Raw genomic sequence first — 11,661 nt, 5'->3', positions numbered from 1 at the left:
TGAAAACACCTCAGAACAGCATAAAACAGCGTATTGAAACACGCCATAGCATTTAAAGTTGTAAAAACGGCCCAAAACACCATGATATTGAATGTTGAAAAAATGACCGAAAAGGCAAGGCTATAGTCTGGAAAAAATGTCAAAATTGACATGTCCCAAAAACAGCTGAAAACACCTCTAATCAGCATAAAACAGCGTATTGAAACACGCCATAGCATTCAAAGTTGCAAAAACGGCCAAAAACACCATGATATTGAATGTTGAAAAAATGACCAAAAAGGCAAGGCTATAGTATGGAAAAAATGTCAAAATTTACATTTCAAAAAAACAGCTGAAAACACCTCTAATCAGCATAAAACAGTGTATTGAAACACGCCATAGCATTTAAAGTTGCAAAAACAGCCCAAAACACCATGATATTGAATGTTGAAAAAATGACCAAAAAGGCAAGGCTATAGTATGGAAAAAATGTCAAAATTGACATGTCCCAAAAACAGCTGAAAACACCTCAGAACAGCATAAAACAGCGTATTGAAACACACCATACAATTTAAAGTTGCAAAAACGGCCAAAAATACCATGATATTGAATGTTGAAAAAATGGCAGAAACGGCAAGGTTATAGTATGGAAAAAATGTCAAAATTGACATGTCCCAAAAACAGCATAAAACACCTCAAAACAGCATAAAACAGTGTATTGAAACACGCCATAGCATTTAAAGTTGCAAAAACGGCCCAAAACACCATGATATGGAATGTTGAAAAATGACCGAAAAGGCAAGGCTATAGTATGGAAAAAATGTCAAAATTGACATTTCAAAAAAACAGCTGAAAACACCTCTAATCAGCATAAAACAGTGTATTGAAACACGCCATAGCATTTAAAGTTGCAAAAACGGCCCAAAACACCATGATATTGAATGTTGAAAAAATGACCGAAAAGGCAAGGCTATAGTATGGAAAAAATGTCAAAATTGACATGTCCCAAAAACAGCTGAAAACACCTCAGAACAGCATAAAACAGCGTATTGAAACACGCCATAGCATTTAAAGTTGCAAAAACGGCCAAAAACACCATGATATTGAATGTTGAAAAAATGACCAAAAAGGCAAGGCCATAGTATGGAAAAAATGTCAAAATTGACATGTCCCAAAAACAGCTGAAAACACCTCAGAACAGCATAAAACAGCGTATTGAAACACGCCATAGCATTTAAAGTTGTAAAAACGGCCCAAAACACCATGATATTGAATGTTGAAAAAATGACCGAAAAGGCAAGGCTATAGTCTGGAAAAAATGTCAAAATTGACATGTCCCAAAAACAGCTGAAAACACCTCTAATCAGCATAAAACAGCGTATTGAAACACGCCATAGCGTTTAAAGTTGCAAAAATGGCGAAAAACACCATGATATTGAATGCTGAAAAAATGACTGAAAAGGCAAGGCTATAGTATGGAAAAAATGTCAAAATTGACATTTCAAAAAAACAGCTGAAAACACCTCTAATCAGCATAAAACAGTGTATTGAAACACGCCATAGCATTTAAAGTTGCAAAAACAGCCCAAAAACACCATGATATTGAATGTTGAAAAAATGACCAAAAAGGCAAGGCTATAGTATGGAAAAAATGTCAAAATTGACATGTCCCAAAAACAGCTGAAAACACCTCAGAACAGCATAAAACAGCGTATTGAAACACGCCATAGCATTTAAAGTTGCAAAAACGGCCCAAAACACCATGATATTGAATGTTGAAAAAATGACAGAAAAGGCAAGGCTATAGTATGGAAAAAATGTCAAAATTGACATGTCCCAAAAACAGCTGAAAACACCTCTAATCAGCATAAAACAGCGTATTGAAACACGCCATAGCATTTAAAGTTGCAAAAACGGCCCAAAACACCATGATATTGAATGTTGAAAAAATGACCGAAAAGGCAAGGCTATAGTATGGAAAAAATGTCAAAATTGACATGTCAAAAAAGCAGCTGAAAACACCTCTAATCAGCATAAAACAGTGTATTTAAACACGCCATAGCATTTAAAGTTTTAAAAACGGCCCAAAACACCATGATACTGAATGTTGAAAAAATGACCGAAAAGGCAAGGCTATAGTATAGAAAATATGTCAAAATTTAGATGTCCCAAAAACAGCTGACAACACCCCAAAACAGCATAAAACAGCGTATTGGAACACGCCATCGCATTTAAAGTTGCAAAAATGGCCAAAAACACCATGATATTGAATGTTGAAAAAATGACTAAAAAGGCAAGGCTATAGTATGGAAAAAATGTACAAATTGACATGTCAAAACAACAGCTGAAAACACCTCTAATCAGCATAAAACAGTGTATTGAAACACGCCATAGCATTTAAAGTTGCAAAAACGGCCCAAAACACCATGATATTGAATGTTGAAAAAATGACCGAAAAGGCAAGGCTATAGTATGGAAAAAATGTCAAAATTGACATGTCAAAAAAACAGCTGAAAACACCTCAAAACAGCATAAAACAGCGTGCTGCAACACGTCATAGCATCGAAAGTGTTTAAAACAGCCAAAAAAGCAAAGATACAGAACGTTGAAAAAATGACCGAAAAGGCAAGGCTATAGTATGGAAAAAATGTCAAAAATTGACATGTCAAAAAAAAAGCTGAAAACACCTCGAATCAGCATAAAACAGCGTACTGAAACACGCCATAGCATTTAAAGTTGCAAAAACGGCCCAAAACACCATGATATTGAATGTTGAAAAAATGACCGAAAAGGCAAGGCTATAGTATGGAAAAAATGTCAAAATTGACATTTCAAAAAAACAGCTGAAAACACCTCTAATCAGCATAAAACAGTGTACTGAAACACGCCATAGCATTTAAAGTTGCAAAAACGGCCCAAAACACCATGATATTGAATGTTGAAAAAATGACAGAAAAGGCAAGGCTATAGTATGGAAAAAATGTCAAAATTGACATGTCAAAAAAACAGCTGAAAACACCTCTAAACAGCATAAAACAGTTTATTGAAACACGCCCTAGCATTTAAAGTTGCAAAAATGGCCCAAAACACCATGATATTGAATGTTGAAAAAATGACCGAAAAGGCAAGGCTATAGTATGGAAAAAATTTCAAAAATTGACATGTCAAAAAAACAGCTGAAAACACCTCTAATCAGCATAAAATAGCGTACTGAAACACGCCATAGCATTTGAAGTTGCAAAAACAGCCAAAAACACCATGATATTGAATGCTGAAAAAATGACCGAAAAGGCAAGGCTATAGTATGGAAAAAATGTCAAAATTGACATTTCAAAAAAACAGCATAAAACACCTCTAAACAGCATAAAAAAGCGTACTGAAACACGCCATAGCATTTAAAGTTGCAAAAACGGCCCAAAACACCATGATATTGAATGTTGAAAAAATGACCAAAAAGGCAAGGCTATAGTATGGAAAAAATGTCAAAATTGACATGTGCCAAAAACAGCTGAAAACACCTCAAAACAGCATAAAACAGCATGTTGAAACACGCCATAGCATAGAAAGTGTTTAAAATGGCCCAAAAAATCAAAATACAGAACGATCAAAAAATGGCCGAAAAGGCAAGGCTATAGTATGGAAAAAAGTTAAAATTGACATGTCCCAAAACCAGACGAAAACATCTCTAAACAGCATTAAACAGCGTGCTGCAACACACCATACAATTTAAAGTTGCAAAAACGGCCAAAAATACCATGATATTGAATGTTGAAAAAATGGCCGAAACGGCAAGTCTATAGTTTGGAAAACATGTCAAAATTGACATGTCAAAAAAACAGCTGAAAACACCTCTAATCAGCATAAAACAGCGTATTGAAACACGCCGTGGCATTTAAAGTTGCAAAAACGGTCAAAAACACGATGGTATTGACCCAAAACAGCTAAAAACTCAATTAAAGTACTTAAAATAGCCTTCCAAGACACAGCATATAATAGAAAGTTGCAAAATGGGCCAAAAACAACATAATTTGGCATGTGGAAAAAATGACAGAAAATGCGAGGCTATAGTATGGCAAAAATGTCAAAAAATTAAATGTCCCCAAAACAGCTCAAAACCACATTCAGCTACATAAACTGGCCTTCCAAGACACGAAAATGTTGAAAAAAGACACGAAAATGACACGGAAATGTTGGAAAAAGGGATAGATGTTGAAGAAAGGGCCAAAAACACCATAATTTGGCATGTGGAAAAAATGGCAATGAAAGGCTATAGTATGTTTAAAATGTCAAATTTTTGGCATCATAGTATTGTATTTTCTCTAAAAATCATGATAAATGTAATGGTATTGTATGTTGTCCAAATATTTTGAAAAAAGTCATGCTAGAGCTTCTGGTATCAAAGATTAAAAGTTTAGTTTAAAAATAATATAAAAATTGACATAGTATAGTAGGTCATTCAAAAACTTCCGTATGTCATAGTATATTATGTCATCAAAAAAGTCATGAAAGGAGCCAAAATAGCATTTAAAAATCATACAGTATGGTATGTCATCCAAAAATCCTGAAAAACATCTTAGTATATTGTGTTGTCCAAAGATCATGACAAACATCATAGTATAGTATGTCAAGAACAAACCATAAAAAACCCTCATTGTATAGAATGTCGTGTAAAAATCATGAAAAACGTCCCAATATAGTAGTAAATGATATAGCGTAGTATTTGGTCCAAACATAATGAAAAACCTCATAGTATAGCATGTCATCCAAAAATCATGAGAGAGTCAATATATCACCAAACATGACATAATATAGTATTTAGCCCAAAAATCATAAAAAAAAACATCATAGTAAAGTATGTCTTCAAAAAATCCAAAAGTCATGAATAACGTCATAATATCATATGACAACTTAAAATCATGAAAAATGTCATTGTATAGTATGTCTACTAAAAATCATGAAAAATGGCATATTACATGTCATATGCCGTCCAAAAATCCTGAAAATCGTCATAGTATGTTGTCAAAAATCATAAAAAACATAATTCAAATTTCATTTAAAAAGCCAAAATATCATTGAAACTGACATAGTATCATATGTCGTCCAAAAACTTGAAAAAAGCAAAAATGTCATAAAAAATTAGTACAGTCTGTTGTTCAAAAATCATGAAAAACATCATAGTGCGGTATGTCATCCGAAACACATGAAAAGAGACAAAATATCATTTAAAATGACATAGCATAGTATGTCATCCAAAAAATCATGAAAAATATCAAAGTATAGTATGTCATCAAAAAATAACTAAAAAAGACGAAATATCATAAAAAATACATATTATAGGTCATCGTCCAGAAATCACGAAAAAACGTCATAGCATAGTATGTACTCCAAAATCAAATATAATGAAAAAAGCCAAAAATCATAAAAAACAATAAAGAACAGTATATTATCTAAAATTCATGAGTAACCTCATGGCATCCAAACATCATGAAACACGTCATAGTATAGTATGTCGTCCAAAAATCATAAAAGAAGCTAAAATAATACAGAACAATACATATGATCTATAACTCTGGCACAAAGACCTCTCATGCATATTTTTACTTGGTGCATACAAAGACTTTTGCTCTTGAGTCCACAATGTTTTATACATCTGATGAGTGTTGTCATGCTCATGATCAATTGAATACCTTCGCCAAAGTAAGTCTCTGATAAGTTAATGATGTTAATGATCATTATCTAGGATACTGCAGTTTCTGTGGCTTAATTCTGTAAGTATAAAGATTTAATGATCATAAAAGAAACTAATGAACGAATGCACAGCTTAAAAGAATATACCTATCGAGACTGAGCGCATGGTTAGATTTTATTCTCTGCCGCTCTGCTACAAATGCAATGGCTATATAAAAGCATATAGGTCAACAGATGTGACATTTATGATATGCTTTCACTTCATCTTCCATAACTTTATTCAAAGTCAACCATAATGGAGCCCAAGTGCCTCCATGAACTGTTATGTTAACCTGAGCCTCCAATTACAGTTCTATGGTATTTCCATACAACCATTACTGTAAGTTAACCTGTGCTAGTTTCCAAGAAAAGACTGTAATTAGCCTCAGCCTGTGACTGCTGGCACCAGTCTGCCATGCTCATTTATCTTTGGTCCACCTCCTCCTCATGTTGAATAAATTATCTGTTTAATGGAGGCTTGCTCTCATCACAGTTGTTCCTATGGAATTAATTATGACAGATTAAGCATGATCAATGAATTAATCCCCATCATTTGCTCTGCCATCTATGTGTGTGTGTGCATTTGTAATTCATTATTGCGGTCAAAATATATCAATACATACAGCCAGCATCCATCATCATCTGCCCTTGACCTTTTTAATGGCCATTGATCTGTTTGCCAGGCATAAATATTTATATCGAAATCCCCTTCCCTCACAAGTTCTGAAACACACACACACACACACACACACACACACACACACACACACACACACACACACACACACACACACACACACACACACACACACACACACACAGACAGCCTCAAGTCGTATTGCTCATTATCTGCTTGATTAAGCAGTGGTGCAAATGTTATGAACTACAATACATTCCTGTGTGCAGCCTATACTTTATTTTATAATTTAGATCAACCCTCACCAGAAGATGGCAGCATGAGCACAAGACACAGCTATGAGGAATAAAACCACTATATAAGGAGATGTGTACATATTAACCTGAGGGGAAAAAAAGGGATTATTTTTCTGGACTATCTAGGGAGATTAAATTACCTTCAAAGATTACATTTTTATTGTTACATTTTTCCGTCTCATTGCTTTTCAGACAAATAATTTTTGCAGTTCATCCAAATAATTAATGGGAAATTATAAAAGAGAATTAATAAGTGGCCCCACAGGGATTATTAATGTGCCATCTTTAATTACTCAAATGAACTTGATGAATAAATTCAGTCACAATGCTGGAGCCTATCCGCTCTGACAGTTGGAGACCCAGGTTAAATGTTGCTAACATACTCGACTATGAAGATATAAATAGTATTCTAAGGGTGGGGGCTAGTCAACATGGAAATCAGTGCCTTTAACCTTTCTGAAAATAGCTGAAAACAAATTAACACTGAAATGTCACTGTCTCTTAACAGAGACTCAACTAACTAGCTTGCTATCATAAAAACCCAAATTTGTTGAATCATTTCTGATAAATAATTATCAAAAATCAAGGTGTGATTGATGCATTTTGCAGCACTGGTGTTGAGCAGGTAATGCAAATTAAATTTCTTGTGGTGAAAGAGACAAAGAGTGCAGATCAGATACTACACGTCTCCTTCCTTAATACTATAAGTGCTTAAGATGCCATCCATCCATTAGCTTTCTCCCTACACTGACCCACTTGCATGAAACTGTTATACCAGTACAAGCTAATAAGCAGTGAACCTGTATACAACCAGTCAGTTCAATGGCCTTTTTGGCCTTCTAAACTGATTGGTGGAGCCTTGCTTACTTCATAATTAGCCGGGCCTGGTTAGCTCTCATTTAGCTCTCCCTGACCCATTTGTGAGCCTATTAGCATTCTGAGCCGTTTGTAGGAGGCTGGTCCCATCCCAGTCACGCCACTCCTCAACACTGCAGGCAACTGCTCAGCTCTGGAAATGGTTTTGAATTAGTCTGCATGTGTGTGTGTGTGTGTGTGTGTGTGTGTGTGTGTGTGTGTGTGTGTGTGTGTGTGTGTGTGTGTGTGTGTGTGTACGTGTGCGCATGTGTGTGTGTTTTGTGCATGTACACGTGCATGTGCCTATCAGTATGACTCTGCAGATATTAGTTCTATTGAAATGAATCCCCACACAGTCATTTTATTTGCCTCTGTGTAGCCAGTCTCCCTCACCTCCAGTACCTCCCTCTCTCTCTCTCTCTCTCTCGGAGCCTCACTCCCATGTTCCCCATCATATAGCACGCTATGAAATTGCACTCAGCATACGATCAATATCTGAATTTGTTGAATGTAATCCTGGGAATTTATCAGGGTTCATTTGTCCTAAACCAAAGCAGGGAACTTTACAGTTCTATTGGGGCTATTCTCTAAACTGCACTCAGAAGCTAAATGATCAGTTTTATTAACATTTGCCATTTTCACATAATGAAGGTAATAAACAATGATTATTGACCTCAATCTATTGGCTCCAAGACATGCATTTGTATTAGTCATTAAAGTCGGAAAAGGCCGCCTGGTCTGCCACAGTTTAAATCTACTGTTATTACTCTGTCATCACATACAGGCCTTTTATGGTTTTCTATTAACACTGCCATGTTATAGCAGCAGTGGAGGACACCAAGACCAGGTGGCTGAGTGTGCTGTTTTCAAAAGACTCTGGCTGTGATTCAGAAACACAGTGAGTAGATTTAAAGAGAAGATTCTATATTTTAAGACTAGAAATGAAAAAGAGCAAGTCAGTAAAGATAAGGATTTTAATGCAATACCATTTTGTTAAGGAGAATGTAGTAGCTGCAAAAATAAGAATTATAGCGCCTTGTTTGCATATGCTGTTGGTATGGCAGTTTGAACAGAACTGCAGAATAACTGCAAAGAGGCTAATCCACCCAATATCTTAGAATCACAGTTTTAAAAAGTGCATCTTAAGCTCAATCGAACTAACTCTCCCATGATGAAACCTATCAGCCAAAGGGGCAATGCATGGCAAAGGGCTATTTAAGTATTCTGCAGGGCTGCCTAAGTTCACAGTCAGGCACCAGCAGCACAAGTCTGCCTACAAATAACACTGGCGGTGTACTTTTTGTCCTACCAGAAAACCCTCTGCATGTAGCTCCAGTCAAGCGACCCCAAAGTGGGGCCCTAGTCTACATGGAAATAACAGCACATAAGAAGTGTAAAAGGAATCTGAGCATGACCAAATCCTTTTAGATGCAGCTAGGACAAACAGACATGAGTGCTACCTTCTGAATATTTTAAGTTGTGTGTGTGTGTGTGTGTGTTAAACTCCTGCATGTGAGCTAAATAGGGAATAGGAGCAGTAAGGTTTCACACTTCTGGCAACAGCTAACTGAGTTCATTCTGCAGTGTCATATAAAGCAGCAGATCTAATGTGCACTCTTTATGACTGGCAGTGCAGAGGTAGCAATTAGGTACCAAGAGTTCACATACAGACCTCCATCACACCCTATTCCCTGAATTTAGAGAAACCCACAGGCATGCCCATATATTGTACTACTGCTCTATATATTGTGATGGAGGCTAAGAAAATAGACTTCTATTCCCTGCAGCAAAATTTGATTTACTGTTCTATTTAAATGGCCACACTGTTTCAGAGAGGTGGGTGTTTCCATAGCTGAGCCTAAGGGTGTTTAGATACATCATGCTGTAAAGTAAGAGGACATTTAAAGCACACTGAGTAGAGGCAAACAATGCAATTAGCTCAACAAAATCATACTCTGCATTTCAAGCCAACATCTTGGTCCTGATTTGATCTCTTTTTTTTCTCTATAAGGAAGATACGTCACACACCATTTTACCCAAATGTATGCAACAGTTGTTTATAAGTGAGCAAACTGCAAACTTATAGCTATATTTTTAGCCAGACCAGCAGCATAGCTCTACAGAATAGCAAAGTTGGTCAGTTGGTCAGCCTAACACTGGTCTAGATACAGACTGATTGCTAAGTAACAAATGTTAGCATGCTCACATGCTTAACTATGTCAGTGAACCAAGTAACCTAACCACTATCTCCTAAGTATCAGCTTTTTAAAATTGGCATTGTAAGCATGTTAGTATACTGACATTAGCATTCTGCTCATAGCACCATGGCTGCAGCCAACGCAAAAGTGCCAAAAACATTTCCTTGAATGGCCGCTAGAGGCTGGCTCCAAAGGTAAGTTACTTCCCCACAGACCCCAATCTTAAAATGTCCAACTTTTCAACAAAAATAAAAATGTTTACATCCTGGTACAAAAAACGTTTTGGTCTCTATAACTAATTTCAACATTTCTGACAACTGCACAGGCTTGGATTTTTATATAACTCAACCACTTACATTTTATCAAGGCTTAGAGACGCATTTTTAGGGGCAGGGCCACTTGAGACACAGGTTGTCCACCAGACGTCACTACTGTCTGTGTCACTCCTCCACAGCTCTGCCCCCTTGTCCAAATTTGGTCACTTCTGGCTCCAAAAAACTAACATGATGACAGCTGAATTGCTGAACTCAAGGCTTTATTATTTATCTTTCACTCAAAGCTACATTGTAAAAATACTTTGTTACACGTAATGGCTCTGCATTAAAATTCTTACTAAGTAAAAGTACAAAAGATTATCATCAACATATTTAAAGTTCAAAAGGTAAAAGTATTTTCGATGCAAAATGTCCCTATAATGTCCATATATTATAATTCTTGATGCACTGATGTGCACTGATAAATCACTTTAATGTTGCAGCTGGTAAAGGTGGGCTAATTTTAATAACTTTATATATTGTTTGGAAGTTTGATTTATAAAATAAAGTTCATTCATCAATGGTTGATTTATATCTTATAGATCTAAATTTGGAAAGTAACTAAAGTTGTCAGATAAATATAGTGGGGTAAAAAGTACAATAGTTGTCCCCAAAATGTGGTGGAGAAGAAGTAGTCAGTCATTTTCTGTAACCTCATAAGGGTTGTGGGGGGGGGGGGGGCACTGAAGCCAATCCCAGCTGTCTGAGGAAGCTGAGGAAGCCAGAGACCCCAGAGAGAACCCACACAGATGCAGGGAGAACATGCTCCGCCTGGACTGAACCCAGTTCCAACTGGGATTTGAACCAGGGACCCTCTCGCTGTGAGGCAACAGTGCTAACCACAAAGCCATAACATAACATAACACTGTAACAGTTGTAGACTTGTTTCTTTTTTTTTTAGTATCACTCTTAAAAAAAGATGTAACGCTCAAACAAAACATGTCATTTTCTCACCTTGACATCGAGGTTGTCCTATCTTTGCAGATATCATTCAGAGAGAAAAAAACACTGTTTTTTTTTTACTTGCTGGACTACCTGTCCCTCTCTGCTTCAGCTGTAGTATTTACTGTGGTGAGTATATCAAAATGTGATCCGGGCTGGTTCTGCCTGTCCGCATCAATCATCAGAATGGCTCAGCTGATAAACAAGTATAAAGCGTGATATGGCCTTGGTGCAGTGCCACAAAATAAGTGAGAAAGCATCAGATCCTTGAAGTTTTTACACAATTAGCTAAATCCTAATTGCCAATTACTTTGATTTGTAATCCTAAAGGTATTTAATGAGCTCATTTAATGGTGCCATGGAGCATGATAGAGTATGGTAATTGGTTTTTATAAGAAGTGTAAAAATCAAGGTGTGCTTGTGAGGTGGGTGGTGCCACTTATGCGCCGAGCCATTATGACGCATTATGGGAAAAGTTTTCCACAAAGGAAGTTTGTAGAAAGAATCTTGAAACCTCAGCTGTGGTCCTTGGGATAAAAATAGACACGAATGGAGTTTTCAAGTGAGATGTTTTGGTGCTGGCAGCTCTCTTCTTAATGATCATCCCCTGATGATGATGTGTTTATGTACATCCATCTTCAAGGGTAAAACTAAAAGGTAAAAAAAGAGGCATGCAACCGCCCTTGCAGCTTTTTTGCAGGTGCAAAAGTGGA

Source organism: Plectropomus leopardus, chromosome 15 (genome assembly GCF_026936395.1).
Source record: "Plectropomus leopardus strain MGB_pleo_1.0 chromosome 15, ASM2693639v1, whole genome shotgun sequence".
NCBI lineage: Eukaryota > Metazoa > Chordata > Actinopteri > Perciformes > Serranidae > Plectropomus > Plectropomus leopardus.
The sequence above is the reverse complement of the archived record's forward strand: the minus strand, read 5'-3'. Positions refer to the sequence as shown.